The sequence below is a fragment of the Leopardus geoffroyi genome, chromosome C2, assembly GCF_018350155.1.
Source record: "Leopardus geoffroyi isolate Oge1 chromosome C2, O.geoffroyi_Oge1_pat1.0, whole genome shotgun sequence".
Classification (NCBI taxonomy): domain Eukaryota; kingdom Metazoa; phylum Chordata; class Mammalia; order Carnivora; family Felidae; genus Leopardus; species Leopardus geoffroyi.
The window spans coordinates 52319739-52344135 of NC_059333.1; the positions used below are offsets into that span (position 1 = coordinate 52319739).

The 24397-nt window shown below is 36.1% G+C and overlaps 1 long non-coding RNA gene across 1 annotated transcript in view; it reads right to left on the reverse strand.

Moving 5' to 3' along the window:
• LOC123610818 overlaps positions 1-24397 on the reverse strand; it is a 137114-nt gene that overhangs the window by 80836 nt on the left and 31881 nt on the right. The window lies entirely within an intron of this gene.

A 24397-nucleotide genomic window follows, 5' to 3' on the forward strand; every position in this document is an offset into this window, starting at 1 on the left:
GAGGAAAGACTTAATTATCATTCTATTCTCCAAAGAAGATATTATTACAAAATATTTATCATATGAAAAAAAGCAATCAAAGAGTATGCTGCCAAAAATGTGGGAAAAATGATTACAGATGTCTGTCAGGACTTTCATTAATAAATATATTAGGTTATTACTCTGGATGTTGTGATGATTGTGGTGTATTCTAACATGTTATAACTTGTAACTTATGATTTCTCATTTTAAATAAATACTTTCCCACCCTAAATAATAATAATAATTTTGAAATCTTTTTTTCTTAAGGAGGGCATGAAAAATAATAGGAGATTCAATCTCCATGAAACAAGAGGGATTTGAGGCACCTGGGTGGCTGAGTCGGTTAAGCATCTGACTTCAGCTCAGATCATGATCTAATGGTTCGTGGGTTTAAGTGCTATGTTGGGCTCTGTGCTGATGGTGCAGAGCCTGCTTGGGAGTCTCTCTTTCTCTATCCCTCCTCGTCTCAAGTTCTCTCAAAATAAATAAGGATTATTTATTATAGGTGGTAACAATACCTGCTCCCTACACTCCTAGGATATTGCACCATTGTTGTTATGGTACATCCACCCTCAGCCTCACCCCTACCAGCTACTCTTCACTACTTCCCTATTGCACTAACAGATTAATTCCTCTTGAAACTCTTGAACCTAAAGTTCAAGAAAGGACTGATGGTTTCCTTATCATTTGTTTCCCTCCAAACACATAACCAACATTCTATCTTGTCAATCAACTGTGATATTGTTTATATTATTGCCTCTAAATCGTGTAGATAAGACTTCTATTCATAGGAAAGTAAACAAAAGTACAAAACAGAATAGATATCACCAGCTAATTCATAATTGATTTAATACCCTTATGGCTGAATAAATATACATTACAAATAACAACAATAAGATATGATAATATAATACTCAACTCCAAAGACAGAGGGGAAAAGTACAAGGTCTATTCTGACTCCCCCCGACCCGCCTTTTTCATCTAGACCCTACAAAATTCACAATGGGCAGCATATAGTTAAGATTTGCAAGATGGTATTTTTGCCAGTGGGTGAATAGAGGTTTTAATCCCTGTTGCCTCTGCTTGGTTGGCAGAAAAGTTTAAAAATGAAAAATTGGATTTTATGCAGTTATTTAAAATGATGTTGACATTAAAAAATCATGACAAAAACATTTAAAATAAATTGAAAAGATGATTTGTACAGTATACTAGTTTTTATTTTTAAAGTATTCTATGTATGTATGCAAAAGTCCAGATAAAAACAGAAGAAAATGTTACCAGTGAAAGATATCTCTAGGTGGTACAATTGCTGAGTTTCTTTCTTTGTATTTGTCTATATTTACCATGCTTCCACATTAATACTTCCTAGCAATACTGCATAAAGCCAGAACTTTCCTACCTCTAGATGGGTATTACCCAAATTTTGGATAAATCTCCAAGCCTCATTGAGAAATTGAGAAATAACAAAGCTCAGACATAAAGAGTTTTCAGCCCCAACCATAAAAGAAACAAACTAGGGGATCTTGCACTATGAGGCAGCAGATTGGTGGGGGGTGGGGGAATGAAAAATGCAGCATGAGAAGAATGCAAATGACCAAACAGATAAGCAACGATATTTGTAAAGTTGTACAATTAGGTCAGCAAGGTCAGGAGCAATTACTGGTTTGACTCTGAGACCATAGAAGGTGCCTGTGGGACTCCAATACACAAAAAACCTGAACAAAGACATTTCAAGGAAACATTATCAGCTCAGCCAACAGGATCAACAAAAACTGAAACAGGAGGAATCAACATGGCAGAGAAGTAAGGGTCCCAAAGTTCCCCCCCTCCCTCAAACACAGCAGCATTGAGACCAGAATATTTGGAATTCCAGGAATCTGGGCTACAGAGTGATAAAAACATATCCACGGGGCCACAGGGACAGCTTGGTGGGCCATAGGTGCATGATTACGAATTGGGAAAGATAAAATGGGTAACGTAGGCACAGAGGGGAGGGATCCCCTTCTGGAGATTATATTTGGACAAGAGCTAAGAAGAGTTAACAATTATAAATGTCTATGCACCGAATTCAGAAGCATCCAAATATATAAAACAATTAATCACAAGCATAAGCAATCTTATTGGTAAGAATGTGGTAATTGCAGGGGACTTTAATACTCCACTTACAACAATGGACAGATCATCTAGGCAGAAAATCAACAAGGAAACCATGGCCTTGAATGATACACTGGACCAGATGGACTTGAAAGATATATTCAGAACTTTTCATCCAGAAGCAGCAGAATACACATTCTTCTCAAGTGCACGTGGAACATTCTCCAAAATATGTCACATACTGGGTCACAAAACAGTCCTCAATAAATATAAAAGGATTGAGATCACACCATGCATATTTTTAGATCACAACACTATGAAATTCAAATCAACTACAAGAAAAAATTTGGAAAGCCTCCAAATACATGGAGGTTAAAGAACATCCTACTAAAGAATGGATGGGTCAACCAGGAAATTAAAGAAGAAATTTAAAAGTATATGGAAACAAATGAAAATGAAAACACGACAGTCCAAACACTTTGGGATGCAACAAAGACAGTCCTAAGAGGAAAATACATTGCAATCCAGGCCTGTCTCAGGAAACAAGAAAAATCCCAAATACAGAACCTAACCTCACACCTAAGGGAACTCGAACTAGAGCAGCAAAGAAGCCAGAAGGCTTCCCCAAAGCCAGAAGAAGAAGAGAAATAATAAATATTAGAGCAGAAATAAGCAATATAGAATAAAAAAAAAAAACAGTAAAACAGATCAATGAATCTAAGAGCTGGCTTTTTGAAAGAATAAACAAAACTGATAAACCCCTAGCCAGACTGCTCAAATAGAAGAGAGGGCCCAAACAGATAAAATCATGAGTGAAAGAGGACAGATCACAACCAACACCACAGAAATACAAACAATTATTAGAGAATACTATGAAAAATTATGTGCCAACAACTGGACAACCTGGAAGAAATAGACAAATTCCTAGACAGCCACACACTACCAAAACTCAGATGGGAAGAAACAGAAAATTTGAACAGACCCATAACCAGTGAAGAAATTGACTCAGTTATCAAAAATGTCCAAACAAATAAGAATCCTGGGACAGATGGCTTCCCAGGGGAATTCTACCAGACATTCAAATACACATTGAGATATTTTTCTCAAGCTGTTCCAAAAAATATAAATGCAAGGAAAGCTTCCAGACTCATTCCACAAAGTCAGCATTACCTTGATTCCCAAACTTGACAGAGACCCCACTAAAAAGGAGAATTACAGGTCAATATACCTGATGAATATGGATGCAAAAATTCTCAACAAAATACTAGCAAATTGAATTCAACAGTATATTAAAAGAATTATTCACCGTGATCAAGTGGGATTCATTCCTGGGCTGTAGGTCTGGTTCAATATTCGCAAATCAATCAATGTGATACATCACATTAATAGAAGAAACGATAAGAACCATATGGTCCTGTCAATAGATGCAGAAAAAACATTTCACAAAATACAGCATCCTTTCTTAATAAAAACCCTCAAGAAAGTAGGAATAAAAGGAACATACCTTAACATCATAAAAGCCATATATGAAAAGCCCACAACTAATATCATCCTCAATGGGGAAAAACTGAGAGCTTTCCCCCTGAGATCAGGAACATGATAGGGATGTCCACTCTCACCATTGTTGTTTAACATAGTGTTGGAAGTCCTAGCCTCAGTAATCAGACAACAAAATGAAATAAAAGGCATCCAAATTGGCAAAAAAGTCAAACTTCCACCTTTCACAGATGACATGATACTCTCTATGGAAAACCTGAAAGACTCCACCAAAAAGCTACTAGAACCGATACATGAATTCAGCAAAGCCACAAAATACAAAATCAATGTACAGAAATCAGTTGCATTTCTATACACCAATAATGAAACAACAGAAAGAGAAATCAAGGAATCAATCCCAATTACAATTGCACCAAGAACCATAAAACACCTAGGAATAAACCTAACCAAAGATGTAAAATATCTGTATGCTGAAAACTATAGAAAACTTATGAAAGAAACTGAAGAAGACACAAAGAAATGGGAAAATATTCAATGCTCGTGGATTAGAAGAACAAATAGTGTTAAAATGTCGATACTGCCCAATGCAATCTGCACATTCAAAGAAATCCTAATTAAAATTGCACTGGCATTCTTCTCAGAGCTAGAAGAAACAGTCTCAAAATTTCTATAGAACCACAAAAGACCCCGAAAGCCAAAGTAATGTTGAAAAAGAAACCAAGGTGGAAGGCATCACAATCCTGGATTTTAGGCTGTACTACAAAACTGTGATCATCAAGACAGTATGATATTGGAACAAAAATAGACACATAGATAATTGGAATAGAATAGAGAACCCAGAATTGGACCCAGCAATGTATGTCCAACTAATCTTTGACAAAGCAGGAAAGAATATCCTATGAAAAAAAACAGTCTCTTTAGCAAATGGTGATGGGAGAACTGGGCAGCAACATGCAGAAGACTGAAACTGGACCACTTTCTTACACCATACACAAAAATAAATTCAAAATGGATGAAAGACCTAAATGTGAGACAGGAAACCATCAAAATCCTAGAGGAGAAAACAGGTAATAACCTCTTTGACCTCAGTCACAGCAACTTCTTACTCAACATGTCTCTGAAGGCAAGGGAAATAAAAGCAAAACTGAACTATTGGGACCTCATCAAGATAAAAAAAAAAAAAAACAAAAACCTTCTGCAGAGCAAAAGAAACTAAAAGGCAACTGACCGAATGGGACAAGACATTTGCAAATGACATATTGGATATAGGGTTAGTATCCAAAATCTATGAAGAATTTACAAAACAAATAATACAAATAAAGCAAATAATCCAGTGAAGTAATGGGTGGAAGACACGAATAGACACTTTTCAAAGAAGATATCCAGATGGCTAACAGACACATGAAAAGATGCTCAATATCACTCATCATCAGGAAAATACAAATCAAATCCACACTGAGATACGACCTCACACCAGTCAGAGAGGCTAAAATTAACAACTCAGGAAACTACAGATGCTGGTGAGGATGTGGAGAAACAGGAACCCTCTTGCACTGTTGGTGGGAATGCAATCTGGTGCAGTCTCTCTGGAAAATAGTGTGGAGGTTCCTCAAAAAATTAAAAATAGGGGCACCTTGGTGGCTCAGTCGGTTAAGCGGCCGACTTCGGCTCAGGTCATGATCTCGCGGTCCGTGAGTTCAAGCCCTGCGTCGGGCTCCGTGCTGACAGCTCAGAGCCTGGAGCCTGTTTCAGATTCCGTGTCTCCCTCTCTCTGACCCTCCCCCGTTCATGCTCTGTCCCTCTCTGTCTCAAAAATAAATAAACGTTAAAAAAAATTAAAAATAGAATTACCCTATGAACCAGCAGCACTACTAGGAATTTATTCAAAGGATACAGAAGTGCTAATTCATAGGGGCACATGTACCCCAATGTTTATAGCAGCTCTACCAAAAATAGCCAAATTCTGGAAAAAGCCCAAATGTTCCTCAACTGATGAAAGGCTAAAAAAAAGATATGCAATTGAATACTACTTGGCAATGAGAAAGAATGAAATCCTGCCATTTGCAACAATGTGGATGGAACTGGAGGGTATTATTCTAAGTGAAATAAGTCCGTCAGAGAAAAACAGATATCTTATGTTTTCCCTCGTACGTGGTATTTGAAAAACTTAACAGAAGACCATGGGGTAAGGGAAGGGGAAGAAAATAGTTTCAAACAGATACAGCAGCAAACCATAAGAGACTCTTAAATGCAGAGAACAAACTGAGGGTTGATGGGAGTTGTGGAGGAGGGGAAAATGGGTAATGGGCATTGAGGAGGGCACTTGTTGGGATGAGCACTAGATGTTGTATGTAAGTGATGAATCATGGGAAGCTAGTCCTGACACCAAAAGCACACAGTATAGGGGCGCCTGGGTGGCGCAGTCGGTTAAGCGTCCGACTTCAGCCAGGTCACGATCTCGCGGTCTGTGAGTTCGAGCCCCGCGTCGGGCTCTGGGCTGATGGCTCAGAGCCTGGAGCCTGTTTCCGATTCTGTGTCTCCCTCTCTCTCTGCCCCTCCCCCGTTCATGCTCTGTCTCTCTCTGTCCCAAAAATAAATAAACGTTGAAAAAAAAAATTAAAAAAAAAAAAAAAGAAAGAAAGAAAAAAGCACACAGTATACACTGTATGTGAGCTAAACTGACAATAAATTATAAAACAAAATAAAACAAAAAAACTGAAACACATACACACACTTAAATACACACACATACATTAACATACATAAATACACACATACATACATGCACGCTCACACAAAGGCTATGAATTGTGAATCCAGCCCCTGAATCACAAATCTGCTGCAATAATGGATTCAAGGCTGACAAATGATTACCAACTATTGAAAGAGGCAAAGGGTTGGGACGATAAGGATGGTGTCAGGTATTCCTGGTAAATTAAATTCACACAGAGAATATTTAGTAATAATGATGCCCACTCTTAAATAAAGATGTTAATTCTTTAATTTTTTTTTCTTCCAAGATCTTATTTAAATTCAAATTAGTTAACATATAGTGTAGTACTGGTTTTAGGAATAGAATTAAGTGATTCATCACTTGCATACAACATCCCCCCATAGTGTGCTTATTGAATTATTACCAGATATCTTTGTTCAAATTTGACAAATATAAATTAGTACAGCCTATTAAAGAATACTGGACCCTGGCAGATTTTAAACATCATCATTAACACACCAGTGTCCAAGTAAGGATCAATTCTCCCTGAATAAAGTCGACTGCAACTCAACCTACCCTGCATGGTGAGAAATTGTGGAGTAAGGGTGATTTATATGTACATACAAATATATATATGTGTATAAATACATGTATATATGTATATTATTTATAAATATAAATATATATAAATTTTATATAATATATATTTAAATATAAATTTTATATAAATATAAATAATATATATATAAACATTATCAATTGAAGGCTATAGCATCCTAAAAACAAAACTAAAAAGCTGAGGTGAGCCTGTATATGTCAATATCCTCTGAATAGTACTTCACAACACTTATTAACCTCTGTGTACTTTGGATGTTATCGGTATATAAGTATTTATTTCATCTAACTGGATTGAATTGAGAAAGCTATGTATCATGAAATTATCAAAAGGTTACAAGGAATATTTTCAACTGTACTTCATTCCTGAATTAGAATGGTTTTCTAGTACCTTACCCCAGGGAACATTCACATGTTCCCTCTCAAGGGAGGCTCCCATCAACAGTGCCAAATTATGTGTGATTGTTGGTGCTGGGCACAAATCCATGGGGAAAATAGGAACTGGACCAAAATCACCACTGAACTTTTAGAGGGTAATAACTTCTGTTCATTTCTACCTTACCTATGATTCACCTCTGAAAAGCCATTTTAAAAAATCACATTAACCATTTAATCCTTCACAAAACAAGAGCCTAATCTCTTTTTAAATCTGCTGTTTACATTGATATATATGATTTTTTTCATGTACGCATGAAAGACCTAATTCTGAGGTAGGGGTGGGGGATGATGCACATATGGTTTGAGGGCAATAGCTTTTTGTTTTTTTCAAAACAGATTACCTCATGTAACCTAATCTCTGTCTGAAAATTGAGGAGATAGCAGAAATGGGATGGGATTTTCAAGAGACATATAATGAGCATGGAAGATAATGTTTATTAAAAGGATATAGTCAAGAGGGCAAGTAATGTTAAAATCAGACATTCTCTAGAACAGTTACTTGAACACATTTGTGATTTTTAGAAGAAGCAATACTACCTCAATTCTATTTTCAAAGGCTAAATGTCAACTCCCTTTGACACTAAAATTCTAACTTTAAGACCTTAGAACTTAAACTTAGTATGATATAGAAAAATAAATCACTCTCCTGCAAGAGAATATCTGGACATATCGACACTTGGTAATTAATAATTCATTGGAACTATTCTAAAGATCATTGCTTTGTTTTATATATTGTTCTAAAGGTCATTGCTTTATCTTAAGCATGGATTAAGCTATGGAAAAAAGATGAAAAAGTCTCAGTATTTCATATTGTTGTAAAACTTTAGCAAATTCCCATCCAAGGTGTACAAACAAATAACGATAACATCTATTATTAACTGAATGGCCAATATTTTGCTAACTTTGCCAACTTGATACCTAAGTTTCAAGTCAGGTACTATTCTCTTAATTTTATAAACCATAACCAATAACTGTACAATAAGAAATAAAATCAGGATTCTATCATGAGGCTTCTCTTTTTCCTTTTTCTCTTAGTTGTTTTTCATTGTGAAAACTGCTCCATTTGGGTTGGAAATAATACAACAGACATCTTTATTAGGTTTTTAAAATCCCTTTTATCTGATTCAATGAAGTAAGAGAGGTCAAACAAGAGAGATCTCTCCTAGCTTTTTTTATACCTTCACACTATTCTTCCAGATGATAAAGAACTATTGCATTAACACTCAGTTCATTCATTCACTAAATTCCACCCATCCATCCATTCATTAATTCAATTCAATAGGGAAATAGTCATAATCAGGGCATTTATAGTTCTCATTTTCACAGGATTTATAACTTCATAGAAGATATAGACTGTTGAAAAGCTGGTGCAGCACAATAAGCCCTATGATAAGGAAATCTGAAACTTCAGTACTGTGAGGGGCTCCCCAGAGGAAACAGACTTGAAGATGAGTGGATTTAGTCATGTATGCTTGGCAGATAAAAAGAAAAAGAGTCCTGTCTCCTGTGCTTCACTGTCAGACATAGCCTGGCTCAGTCAACTCCTGAGGTATCCCACACTCCAGAAATCTGCTGTCCTCTACCTATTCTTTTCATGTTCTTAACCAATAGACAATCAGTAAACAATTAGGTAATCTTATTAATGGAATTGAATAGTTTCCTAAAGAGCATCCAATGTACACAGAGGAAGTGTTCTCATACAATGAAATCTCCAAAATGTAAAAGAGCAGATGAAAATGTGAGTGCTCTGGCATCTAGCCTATTCATATTTTCTATTCAGCCTCATTTTGCCAGAAGTGGGATGGAGCTACATGATACCTGCTTCATAAAACTGCTCATCCCTGATATAGATATTATACTATTCTCTATATCTACACCATTCTCTAGATAAGGATGTACACAGGGTCAAGAATAATAGAGACATAAAGTCAGGATGGATTTTAATTCCTGGTCCTCAAGAATTCCATTAAGCTATATAGTTTCCCACAACCATGATTCTACCAATCAATTACACTAATAGTCTAAAGGAAACAACCAAACCACAACATTAAAATAACAAATAAGTGTTTCTGTTTAAGGGAATGACATGAGTACCTTTAAAAACAGAGATAATTATATATAAAAGTATGCATTTCAAAGAGATTTTTGTGGTATTTTCCAAAACAAAAATATTAAATTTATCCTCAAATAATAACATAGTAGGTACTTAAGAAATCCATATTAGAAAAAGATGGGTAGATTAATGGATAAATATCATATTTACTTATTTAATTCCTATTGAATGCTATACTCCAAAGACTCCAACTATGAGCCAGTCCTCTAAGGTGCCCACCCCCAAGAAAATGAATTCTGTGGTCTATGAGAGAAATGAGGAAGTTATTCTGCTGGAATATGCAGAGAAAATAATACAGGAAGAGCTTGAAAGCACAGGTAGGTCTCATATAATGTGAAACCATCTCAACAGTTGAATTTTTAAAAAATAAATGTTTATTCATTTTTGAGAGTGAGAGTGTGAGTGGGGGAGGGGCAAAGAGGCAGGGGACAGAGGATCTGAAGCAGGCTCTGCACTGACAGCAGCTAGCCTGATGCAGGGCTCCAACTCATGAACCATGAGATTATAACCTGAACTGAAGCTGGACGCTCAACTGACTGAGCCACCCAGGTGCCCCAATAGTTGAATATTAACATAGTCTAATTTATGTTTTTTAAAAAGTCACTCAGATCATTGTCAGGTTTGCAGAGGGCAAGTATGTAAATGAGGAGATTAGTCAAGAGTCTTGCCAGAGGGAGATATTTGTTGGTAGCTTAGACTACAGTGGTATTTGAGCAGATGGAGGTAAAAAAAAAAACGACTCCAACTAGGTTTTTAGGTTCAAAACCATTTCTAGTTGATAAACAGCATGGGAAAGAGAAAGGGAAGATAAATCAAGGAGTTGAGTAACTGAGTAGATGATGATATCAATTATTTTGCTCAAATAAACAGAGTGCAGCATACTTGGGGAAGGTCAAGTGTTGCATTTTACTCATCTTCTGAAATGCCTGTTAGACATCTAAGATGAGTTTGCTGGATATATCATCTAGAGATGCAAATTGGAGGTTATACATTGAGAGAAAGGGAAAGAGAAGAAGAGAATGTATAAAGACTTGAGAGATGAGTACTGAGTTTGGGATGCATTCCAACATGTAAAGATTTGGTAGAGGAGGAATCAGCAGAAAAAGACTAAGAGCCAACAAGGTGGATGATTAGTGAGGAGAGTGAGAAGTCATGGACACCAAGAATGCCATGAAGGAAGAAGCTGTCAACTATGTTGAATGCTGCACAAAAGCCAAGGATGACAGGGGGCTACATAGATGAGTCTTGAACTTGGTATTAAGAGATCAGTTGGTAATTTAATAAGCAATTTCAGCGCAATTATATGGACAGTATCTGGAGTGGAGTGGGAATGGATTTGTAGTGAAGACAGGGAGGCAATGAGTGTACACAGTTCTTGAGAATTTTTGCTGTAAAAAAGAGCAGAGAAATGGAAAGGCAGCTAAAGCAGTGTTATGGAGTCAAGGGATTTTCTTGTTTCGTATGTGATTATTGTTGTGTGTGTATGTTCAAATTAAAAGTGCATTGTACTAAAAGCATGTTTGCATATTAATAAAAATCATATAAGAGAAGTGAAAATCTGGGGCACCTGGGTGGCTCAGTGAGTTAAGTGTCCAACTTTGGCTCAGGTCATGATCTCACATTCTTGCGTTCAAGCCCAACCCTGGGCTCTGTGCTGATAGCTCGGAACCTGGAGCCTGCTTCAGATTCTGTGTCTCCTGCTCTCTCTCTCTCTACCCCTCCCCTGCTCATGGTCTGTTTCTGTTTCTCTCTCAAAAATAAACATTAAAATTTTTTTTAATTCTTAAAAAAAAAAGAAGTGAAAAATCTGAAGATTTCATGATTCAGGTGAGAGAAAGGATAACTGCAAGTGTGACATCCATGATAAGAATAAGAGTAAAGATGCAGAATACAAGAGGGTAGGTTGGCCCAGGATAGAATCAGGGACTCTTTTTCCATTGTGAAAAAGTGGGAATAATAGAGTATAATGCAGAGTATGGGTATCTCCTCCACCAGTTTTCAAATTCAGTGAATTCTGAGGTGAAGGGCATTGGGTAAGGTGAAGCAGAGATATCTTGTGTGAGCAGGGCTAGCCACTTAAATTGTAGAAGCTAAGTGCCAAATGAAAATGTGAGGACCTTGTTGAAAGGCAGAAAATAAGTACTACAAGTAATAAATATAAACTTTTCCTTTTTTCTGCTCTTTCTCAACTTGGCATAATGTGTTTTCTTTGTCATTTAATGTCACTCTAAGTAAGGAAAAATTAAAATATTAAAATACTTGCATAAATTTAACCATTAAGTTTTACATTGTACAATGCCAGTTTTCCAGTTTTAATGGAAAATGTGAGAGCATTAACTCATCTAAGGAATTACCAAAATTCTACTAACTGCCACCATGCCCATCCTAGACCCTTATATGGAGAGAAAGAAAACAGCAAATGAGGGTCTCCTCCAAATAACACAACTCGATTGCTGCTCTATAAAGAGCAAGAGCCTTCCTAAGGTAGGGAAACTGGGCAGGGTATGGGGTGTCAGGGAGAGCAGATGGCGTAGAACTCATTCCCAGAGGCAGAGGTGGGCAAGAGGCAGGATTATGTATAAGCCAAGACTACGCCTCCATGGACATTGCAATTACTCTATGATCTTATAGGACTTCACTTATAAAACATAAGGTTACATAACGTTATTCAGAGTTTCAGGACAGCAACCACAGAAAATCACACACCATTAAACCATGGTAGGGGATGGGATTCTAAGCATAGGGTTTTGTGTATTTGTACTAGTTGTGTATCAATAAAGATGATCCAGTGTGGCAAGGTTTTAAAGAGAACATTTGGCTAGGTTCAGGTGTGTTGGCTTACTCCTTGTGAAACCAAATCCATTAGCATAGCTTAATTGAGGAATATTTCTCCATGAATCTCTCATATTTCTGCATACCTTGCAAGCAGAGTCACTGATTGCCTTTAGTTCAAGAGTCTTTTCAAGGATGTTTGTATAGTGAACAGCCTTGAAAGACAGAGATAGTGTCTTTATCCAAAGCAAAGAGGAAGCATACTTTTTCCCATTATTAAAGATCTAGGTTCTCTAACCTTGGGCTTCCCCTCCAGTAAGTAGTTCGTGATGTGTGCTGCTGTCATCTGGTCAACCTCCTGTCTCCCTGTGGGAACTGAGGCTTAGAGAACAGGCAAAATAAATGAATGAGTCAATCATTCATACATACATACATACATACATACATACATACATACAACATAAATACATAAATAAAATAAATGCTGATACTCTGGCTACCAGTTAGACACTCATTCATCTCTGACCCAGGGATCTCATGTCTTTTAACAGCATCCATTAAAGTTTGGCAGGCTAACTTATTAGCTTGCAATTAAGGTAATAATCCTACTTCTTGATAATTTTGCTTTAGTTATGTTTTTTCTAATCAAGACTTTCCAGGAATAATTGAATTAGCAAAACACACTCTAAAACCCAGGTCATTATCATTTCCCTGTTAGCAGATACAGTAAATGGAAGCACACTGTCTGGAATAAAAGCATCCGGCTTGTGAAAAAAACAGTGATTCACAAAGTGTGTTTCACTGGATCATAATTGATGGAACATACATACTGTAAAAAAGAAACAATAGGCTCAAAATGGAGTCACTTTTGCTAAACCCCACCAAGACTTAATACCTAACATAAATGTAATTTCAACCTCTCCCAATAGAATTTTAAACCAATCAATGTTGAATTTCCTGATCAGCTCTAGTGAAGCAATCTGCGTAAGATCTCCTGCCCTACTCCCTAAGTGAGGCAACCTTGGCTAAAATAATCCTCTTTTCTTTTGCTAATAACTTCCTTATCCTACTCCATTTCTGCCTATAAAAGCCTTCCATTTTGTACAACTCCTCAAAGCTCACTCCTATTGGCTAGATGGGATGTTTCCCAATCCATGAGTCACTGAATAAAACCAATTAGATCTTTGTAAATTTACTCAACTATGAATTGTCTTTTTAAAAATAATATGCATAAAGTCACCTAAGTTGATATTATTTCAAAGTAATATCGTTTTACTATGTAAATTCTAAGATCCTTTAATGAAGAAATCTCTATTTTTTCTTCAGACCCTTGATCAATACTAATTTTGACCACATAACCCCAATAGATGTGTATGTATTCATATATAAATTAAATAATTATGCTATTGTGTTAATGTTATATACATTATAAAATGTACAAAAGTAAAAAGAAATTTAAAATATCCTAAAACTCAATATTTTTTCAATGTTGTCAAGTTTCCTTCTTACCTCCTCCTGAATAACCTTGTGCACCCTATGATGTAGATGCATCCCATTTAGAGAGCACTGCTTCAATATGTTGATATACATTATAAATCTGCAAAAAGGAGTCATAATGTGCAGAGATGCTCTCATATATGTGACCGTGGAATGTGGCAGTTTTTCTTTTCCTAGAGAATCTTCTAAGATGAGTGTTTCTTAGAATGCACCTTAAAAATACTGATCTATTCTCCAGAGGTTGCAAACTCTAGAGTTGCAAAACCTTGGTGGCCCAGTGCAGTCTCATTAATTTCGGATGAGTTTTATTCAGCAATGTAGCTACTCTCCAGTTTACCTGATCTTCAGTATTTCTTTCTGTATTACAAGTCTCCTCTACACATTCATCTATCTAATATATAAAGTTCATTAAGCTTTTTACCGTCTCTTGGATTGGTTTGAAATACCACACGGAGTTTAGTGGGAAGCTTCAAGGCCTGAGAAGAGCATAATTCCTTCCCAATGAACAGACATTTTTGGCCAGGTTAGCTTGCTTGAATTGGACCTACATCAAATAGTTATGCAAGGTAAGAGAATGTTTCATGTCCCACTAACATTTTAGGGTTACTTGTGCCAAAAGACATGATCCCTAGATTATTTATGATTGTCACATTCAAGGTGATTATAACTTCAGCCCACGGCCAAGTTTGAGAAAGACAGGTTGTTGGCTGATACAATAATTAAAGAATAAGGCACATCACTTTGTCATTTCTCTTTCTTTTCCAGCCCCATTAGCTAGAGATCCAAATTTTTATATAAATTAAAATTTTTAAGTTTACTTCAGGTTACCTTATTGGATTTTAAGTCAGCTACAAAGCAAAAGATGATTTAAATGCTTCCAAAATTCTTATGACGAAGGTAAATTAAACATTGCAGAATACAATAACTAAGTCATACTAATACAGCGTAATTGCATTGTTTCTGTGATCCAGTGAGAGAAATAGGAGAACAAAAGATGTAAACAATAGAGTTAGTGTCTTCTTTCACTTTAAATGCTTTCAAATGTTAGGCAGGAAAGAGAGACATTTTGCAATGTTTTGTGCCAACTGGAATTGCATTGGCATGCTTTCTATTTCCACAGGGAGAGAGTGAATGAGACAGTAATTGATTTCTTCCAAGAGGAACCATCACCTATGACTCAAACTGTTCATATATATCATTAGTCAAACAAAGAAAGTTTCCTAATAAGATTTTTAGATTTTCCAGAATCTAAAAAGAAAAAAAAAAGTATTTCCCTATGTTTTAATTACTAAATTTCAAGATTGTATGCTACATCATGTTTTGGTCATTTCAACTGATAGAAATAGCCAATTAGCATGAAATTGGATTAAAACTTGGGAAGTAATATTGAACAGAATCAAAAGAAGGTCTAATGAATAAGGTATCTAGACGGAGGTATTTGCCATAGATACAATACAGTAATGAAGTGGGCATAATAATGTAATTTTTTTTTTCAACGTTTATTTATTTTTGGGACAGAGAGAGACACAGCATGAACGGGGGAGGGGCAGAGAGAGAGGGAGACACAGAATCGGAAACAGGCTCCAGGCTCTGAGCCATCAGCCCAGAGCCCGACGCGGGGCTCGAACTCACGGACCACGAGATTGTGACCTGGCTGAAGTCGGACGCTTAACCGACTGCGCCACCCAGGCGCCCCAATAATGTAATTTAATTATCCTGCGGAGGGGAATGTTTTGGAGACAGATTAAAAAAATATTTAAATGATTGACCAAAAGAGGATAAAGTAGGCATTAAAGATGTCCATCATAAGTATTTTTAGTTCTTACCAAGATTTTTCTCTTATACCATTAAGAGTTAAGGCACTGTTTAGTATTCCCTAATTCATTCTAGCAGTTGAACTGAAAAATTGTAGTAGTAAACAACAGAAAGAAACCAGAGCCAGAGAGTAGGATGATAAACATGTAGTCTCATATTCAAAAAAATCAATAGACTTGCATTAGGTTTTAAATGGTTCCCGTTATACTCAGTAGAAACTCAGAAAGCAGAGTGTGAAATTTTATCATCTTATCAGTGTGAGCTCTGTCTCTCTGTTTTTGTATATTCATACATCTCTATGTATGTACATATATCTCCATATATATACTTCTATATATGTTATAAATATATATGCTTTATATATATACACATTTAAAATGTAATAAGGGCCGCCTGGGTGGCTCAGTCAGTTAAGCATCTGACTCTTGATTTCAGCTCAGATCATAATTTCACAGTTACTTTCATGAGTTCGGCCCCACATAGGGCTCTGCGCTGACAGTGCAAGTAGATTCTCTCTCTCTTCTCTCTCTGTTTCTCCCCTGCTCAATCAAGCTCTCTCTCTCTCTCAAAATAAATAAACAAACATTTAAAAATAAAAAAATACAATGTAATAAAACAATTTTAACAAATGAACAAGGGTGAAAAAAGAGGCAAATGAAGAAATACACTCAACTATAGTGAACAAACTGATGGTTATCAGAGGGGAGGTAGGGAGGGTTGCATTAAATAGGTGATGGGGATTAAGGAGTGCATTTGTGATGAATACCAGGTCTTGTGAGGAAGTGTTGAATCACTAAATTGTATATGTGAAACTAATATTACACCATATGTTAACTAACTGGAATTTAAATAAAAACTTGGGAAAAAAAGAACAAGTTACAAGAAAAATAATTTTGCAAACTGTATACACAGACTTTTTAAAAAATGTGTCTCAGTGGGAGCAGGATATAATCCCCTCTTTGAAGTTTCTATCACACTGTATTTTCATGAGCTTCTAGTTTTGGCAGGCTTAGATGGTCTAGGATGAAGAACCTTATAAGGTAGAGCTACCTGTCTATAGTAAAATACAAACACAGAGGATAGAAGCAAGATATCAGTTAACAGTAGGACTTTTTCTATCCCCAGGTATTGATAATATTATCAACACCTTAAAGGATTAAAGATCTATTTCCTGAAATATAAAACACCAGCTGTCTCTTTTTTAGCTGCATGCTGCTAAGGTGGTGACTAAATTAATAATTTGATTGCAAGGTATGAAGTTTATTAATAGCACGGGAGAGGGGAAAAAAAAGCAGAAAGAACTCAGAGAACAGTGCTGATGGTAGTTAGCACCAAATATTAAAATATTAAACCCCCTCTGCACAACTAAATTCAGCGCTGAACATTTGCAAACAGAAGAAACTAATAAATTTGCTCAGCCCCCCTCACCCAAAGTGAGGAAAATGCTAAGCCATGTAAGTACTTCCAAGGCTGTGTAAATACTGTGGAAGAGATGAGGACAGAAGTCTGGGCCATGGGTTCATACTTAGACAGACATGAAGAATCACAATCTAGAATAATGCAATTTTGAAAAAATATTAGTAACACTGACTGAACATCCAGAAAGTAATCTATGCTGAGTCAAATACTGAATACCCTGATTTGTGTTACTAACTTGGTTCTTCAGACAGACACCAAGCTCACCATACCAATGTTGATTTCCCCCTTTTCCTTACCCAGTAGCCACAGCACAGATTCCATTCACAGTATCAGAATGCATATTCATGATTATAATTCATGAATTTGGCAACATTGGTCCCCATTTGAAAGAGCAATTGAATAACCTAACCTCTGACCACCTTTAATAGAGAATGGTCATGTTAATCTAGGCAGTCCTAACTTTGTTTCATCTCAGCATAACTACTTTTCTGCTGATGAATTAAATAGCAAATATTGTTTCAGGTTGTGTTTTAAGGCTGCGCCCTAGAGAGAAATTCAAGAATCAGCTTAGTCGACAGAGCTGCATTTCTTTGCCTACATTTGATTGAATGTGCTCTGTCCACAAGGTGCTTTGGAGCAAAGATGGTAGGTGATATATAATAACTAAAAAGGCAAAATTATATTGGGGCACTTAGGGTGGGAAACAGAAGAAACATAACCATTTATCGATATTGCCATCAGGCTGTTCTAAGGGAACCTTTTACAAAATATGTTATCAGTAAGAGCAGATTCAATGACTGTTATTAACATAGGCAAAAATCAATTACTTGTGGAAACATTATTTTGAAATATTTATTTAATCATCAGGTTTTGTATCAAAAGTGCTCATATTCATTAATTTTCCTTCTTATACCATTTTCATATTCTATACTTATAGCTTAAAAGCCCATAATTATTTCTTTTGAACAATTTTTAATTGCTCTCAACAATACTGATAATCTCTAAAAAGACTAGTATATAAAACATCCTGTTGATACCAGTCAATCCACAGAATTATTGAAGATAAAAAAATTACTGTTTTAAAGCCACTAAGTTTTTTGGGTGGTCTTCACATTCTAATATAGATCTAAAAACAGCATAGAAAATAATTAAATTTTTGAGATTTGCTCTAAGTTTTTTAATTTTCCCACATTGATATCAAAATGTGAAAAAAATTAATGGCAGTCTCCAATTAAAAATTAATAGAAAAATCATACATACACACAAACACCCACAAGATATTATCAAATAGAAACAAGTTATGCATTAAAAGAATAACAAATCCAAACAAGAGTGGTTCATGCTAGCAAAGAAAGGGTAGTACAATGCTAGAATATGATGAACACCTGAGTAATGAGGCATTCTCAGAATAAACTGGAACAACTTTTGGAAAGGTAATATATCCGATTCAAAATTTAACATACATATTTTTTTATCTAGGAACTCCATTATTAGATATTTATCTGATGGAAAGACTGAAACAAAAATTATGGACTAATGTACACAACATAGACTATTGATTGTAGCATTGTATGTAATAGTGAAAGCTGAAAAATAAAAACTAAATACCCATAGATTTAAAAATGATGGCATGATTTATAGAAAACTTGCTCATTAGGAAGAAGTTTAAAATATGAATTAAGCAGGTGCTTAATATCTCTAAGATGGATTAACTGGGGGAAAATTATGTTATAAAATAGCATAGAATAAAGTGAGTTTTTGATACTAGCTGCAGAAAAGGTGCATGTGTTTTTTCTTGAGTTGCATATAAAAAAAGTGAAGTTTATTTATTTACTTAGAGAGAGAGGGAGAGAGGGCAAGGTGGGGAAGAGCAGAGAGAGAGAGAGAGAGAGAGAGAGAGAGAGAGAGAGAGAATCCCAGGCAGGGGGATTGGGCATGAAGCCCAATGCAGAGCTCGAACTCACAAACCATGAGATTATGACCCGAGCTGATATCTAGAGTTGGACGCTAACCAACTGAGCCACCCAGGAGCACTAAGCTTGCAGATAAAATTTTAAGAAGGATATACAAGAAACCATTAAAGTCATTAAAGTAATTAACTTGGTGAGTGAGACAGGGAAAGAAGAGAGAAAAGTTTACTATTCATATATCACATTTATATTTGTTTTAATTTTTTTAATGTTTATTCATTTTTGAGAGACAGAGCATGAGTGAGGAAGGGGCAGAGGGAGGGAGACACAGAGTCTGAAGCAGGCTCCAGGCTCTGAGCTGTCAGCACAGAGCTCGACATGGGGCTTGAACTCACGAACTGCGAGATCATGACCTGAGCTGAAGTCAGACACTCAACCGACTGAGCCACCCAGGCACCCCACATTTATATTTGTTTTAAATTGTTATATGCACAAATCCTTATTATAGATACTATATACAGTATATACTATATATATTAGTATTGAGTGCTTATATATTTGTGCATATATGTATTCTCTTTTTAAGCATTGATCTCAGCAGTCTCTGATGTATTTCTTTCTTTTCCTCACTCCTGTCATTATTTTAATTAGGTAGCCAAGGGGTTTTTGATAGTATCTCTTTTATTACATTTCTTAACTATTTGTTAAAAGGAAGATAATACAAATGTATTTATTTTTGAAGCAACAGTTCACTTCTAGAAATAAAGTCTAAGGCAATGTTTTGCAAGCTACTGTTTTGTGGAGAAATCAATTTATCAAGTAGAAATTAGAGTAGAATAGAAGTAAAACAAAAAGTTGAAGTTCATCAGATGTAGAAATAGCAAGTATTATCATGGGTTACTTGAGATATGTAAGTGTGCATGTTTGTGGGCAGGCAGGGGTTGTGACAAATACTTGTATCTTTAAACTTTTCCCTTTAAACAATGAACCATCGGGGCGCCTGGTTGGCGCAGTCGGTTAAGCGTCCGACTTTAGCCAGGTCACGATCTCACGGTCCGTGAGTTCGAGCCCCGCGTCAGGCTCTGGGCTGATGGCTCAGAGCCTGGAGCCTGTTTCCGATTCTGTGTCTCCCTCTCTCTCTGCCCCTCCCCCGTTTATGCTCTGTCTCTCTCTGTCCCAAAAATAAATAAATTAAAAAAAAACGTTGAGAAAAAAAAAATAAACAATGAACCATCAATCAGCCAAGAGCATGCAGCCACTTCATCATAGATTGTTGTTATTGACTAAGCAGACCGTCCTACCTTATGTCCTGTTTGCTTTATATATTTCAAGGCCACATTACTTGGTGCTGAGTGAGAACCTAAAGCTCTAGAAATGAGAAAAGCTTAACAAATCACCAAATCATAATTTTCAAAGCCCTTTACAGAGCTGAAGTTACAAGGAAACTGGATAACCTGCGTTCCAGAATGTAACAAGACCTTTTGAGAAGTAGAAGGCACAGTTTCATTAGGGCAAGGAAGGAAGAGAGGAAGAAGGCAGGCAGCCTTCAAAAAGCAGGCGAGAAGAAAACAACTAAAATTTAACAAATGTTAAAGACTCAGTGTGAGCTGGTATAACAACTTAGAATACTTGGGAACCTCAGATACAAGAAGATTTTTCATCCACTCACTGTGTTTTTTCCACGAGCTTCCATGAGGTTCTCACAGAAAATTGGGACAAGGCAGAAGACCTGTGAATGCCACCTGAACAAGAGTCGGCCTAAGTTGAGAGTAGAGCAGTAACACCTGGAGACATCATTCGTGCTTCAGGACCACATGAGTATGTCGGGGGTCAGCTGCCCCTAACCGGTAGGCACAAAATCTGCCTGCATTATGGAACCTTGTCTCCTACAACACAAGATCCGTCTGCCGTTGGGGAAGGAACAGAAAACCTTCCATTTCCCAGGACTTGCCATGACACCTTGCAAGCTCAGCTGCCACTGGACCAGGCCTATATTAACACAGGCAAAAGCCATCTGCCAGTGGGAGGGAGGCAGGATACCTAAATATGCTCAAGATCCTGCACAGATAACAGGCAGAATTCATTGCAATGGGGAAGAAGGGAAGGGGCTGAGAGAGTATCCTTAGGTAGGGAGAGTTGGCTGCTTGCCTCTAGGGGAGGAGCAGGAATGCTGAGAAAATGTCATCATTATGCTTTTTTTTTTTAATGTTAGACTAATATTTGAAAGTAGACTCTTATGAATTCAAGTTCTTATATTGTAGACATTAGAGCACACTTTTGCAACTTTGGCACTATTGACATTTTTTTTTTGTAGTGGAGGCATGCCCTTGTACTGTAGGATATTTAGTAGGGTCCCTAGCACCTGCAGTGTAGATGCCTGTAACATCCCCCAGTTGTAATAGCCAGAAAGTTCTCCAGCTATTGCCAAATGTTCACAGATGTTAAGAACCACTGGCCTCCATCAGTGATAGATAAACAGATGAAGTTTAATCATGAGGTAATAAAGGAGATAAAATTGAATTATAAAACCTAATAAATTGGGGGGTGAGGGCACCTGGGTGGCTCAGTTGGTTGAGCAACCGACTTCAGCTGAGGTCATGATCTCACGGTTAATGGATTCAAGCGGCACATTGGGCTCACTGCTGTCAGTGGGGACCTGCTTTGGATCCTTGGTCCTCCTTTCTTTCAGCACCTCCCCTGCTGGCCCTCTCTCTCTCTCAAAATAAACATTTAAAAAATGATACTAATAATTTTTAAGTCAGGAAAAAAAGGAACAAAGTATAGATGTGTCAAATAGAAAATAAATGACAATATAGATATAAGTAAATAATCTAAGCACTCCATATAAAAGTTAAAAATTGCATTCCAACTTAATCTCACAGCATCTGTCCAATTTGACATTTTGGGTATCTCAGAAGTTAGCGAAGGTGCGGTGACACCTAACCCTCCTCACTAAACTCCTTGTTTCCCCCTTTTATAGATCCCCACACACACAGTGACCACCACCAGTCATCTCACTTTTTTAAGTAGATCATGTCACTCTTCACCAAACATTCAGGGCTTTATATTATCCATCAAAAAAGTCATTTGTTGTGTATTTTGCTAATAGGTGTTTTGTTTAAACCAAGTTTTCTTCTTAAAATTATCTTTGACATTTCATCATCTGTTTTTCTCACAGGCTCTATACAGAGCTTCATGAGGGCAGGGATCTTAGTTTGTTTTGCTCAATAATGATATTCAAGTTGTTAGAACAGTGCCTGGAACAGTGCTTGGAACCTAGAACTCAAGAGAAAATATTTGTTGATTGAATAAATGAATGAACAGATGAATGAATAATTGAAATGATGCAGTAATAGTATTTGTTTCCCCTTGAATTAATCTGCACCTCCTTTTATAAGGAAAAGACTGCATTTACCATTTTATGGTTTTAGTTATTTTAATCTTTAATTTACATAAAATTAAGATTAATTGATTAACATATATTTTTGAGTAGAAATTCTTATCCAAAAAGAATTATAATTACCAAGAAATAATGGTTCTTAAAAAATTCAGAAGACAAGATTTTTGCCCTCTAAGAGATTAAAAGTAATTTATACAATATTTAAAAAAACCAAATATATCTAAGAATAGCTACAATTCAATTTGCCAGTCAGTAGAGAACAATCAACTATAAAATTGAAAGATGTCATGTGAGCACAATAGGGAGTGAATCCAGGAAAAATTCATAAAACGTTATTTTCTGACTGAAATATTGAATTAAATGTTAGGACATGGATTGCCAGCTCTGAAAAGGAAAGACATTCTCTAAAAATTAAAAAAAACTGACAGTAAACATAAGAAAATTTAAGTGAACTTTGTTATATTAGAGCAAAATATTAGAAATGAAAAATAAGAGTTCAAATGATAGAAGTTCAATGTTAAGGTGAGAATATGAGACACTTTACCAATAAATCCAAATACATGGAATAAAAATTTAGAATTGAATTAATAATACCTTCTAAATTGTTTAGTAAATGTCATTGACGGGCTCTGTGCTAACAGTTCAGAGCCTGGAACCTGCTTCAGATTCTGTGTCTCCTTCTCTCTCTGCCCCTCCCCAGCTCGCATTCTGTCTCTCTCTCTCTCTCTCAACAATAAATAAACATTAAAGAAAAAAAAGAAATAGTCTCTTTTCTTAATGTTCTTACTATATTATGGGAAATTAAGACCACACACACACACAAATACACAGACACACACAGACACACACACACACACACGGCTATAATACAATCCAGAGTTATGTCAAGTCCACAAGAAAAATAAATTCAAGTTCCATGTGCTAAGAGATAAGATCTAATTGTGTGGTTAAAGTAATCTTTATAGAGACAGTGCCATCTGATATTGCTGAAAGCAAAGTAGGAATTCTTCAGGAATGTTGGGATGTTCCAGAGATGAAAAACAAGAGTCATTTGCAAATATCTTCTCCCATGCCATCAATTGCCTTTTAGTTGAATTGATTATTTCTTTCACTATGCAGAAACCTTTTATTTTGATGAAGACCCAATAGTTTATTTTTGCCTTTGTTTTCTGTCAGAAAGGTTAAAATCAACAACCCAAGAAACAATAGGTGTTGATGAGGATGTGGAGAAAGGGGAACCCTCTTGCACTGTTGTGGAAATGCAAACTGATGTAGCTATTCTGGAACAGTATAGAGGTTCCTCAAAAAATTAAAAGTAGAAAACTACCCTATGATCCAGAAATTGCACTACTAGGTATTTAACCAAGGAATACAAACATACTAATTCAAAGAGCTACGCACACCCAATGTTTATAGCAGCATTATCTATGCAAATCAAATTATGGAACTAGCCCAAGCATCCATTGACTGATTAATGGAGATTATATATATGTGTTATGTATGTGTATGTGTGTATATATATATACATATATATGTATATATATGAATTCATATATATATATAGAATTCATATATAGAGAGAATATATATATATATATATATATATATATATATATATATATATATAATGGAATATTAGCCACAAAAAAGAATGAAATCTTGCCATTTGCAACAACATGGATAGAGCTAGAGAATATTATGCTAAGCAAAATAAGTCAGTCAAAGAAAGACAAATACCACATGATTTCACTCATATGTAGAATTTAAGAAACAAAACACACGAGCAAAGGGAAAAAGAGAGAGAGAGAGGCAAACCAAGAAATAGACTCAACTATAGACAACAAAATGAAGGTTACCAGAAGGGAGGTGAGTGGAGAGATGGGTTAAACAGGTGATGGGGATTAAGAAGGGCACTTGTGATGAGCCCTGGGAATTGTACAGAAATGCTGAATAACTATATTGTACACCTGAAAACTAATATTACACTCTATGTTAACTAACTGGAATTTAAAAAAATACTAAAATAAAAATAAGGGCAAATACATCAAGATGAGAAAATGTTGGACATACCAGATGACCAGAAATTCTCAGTT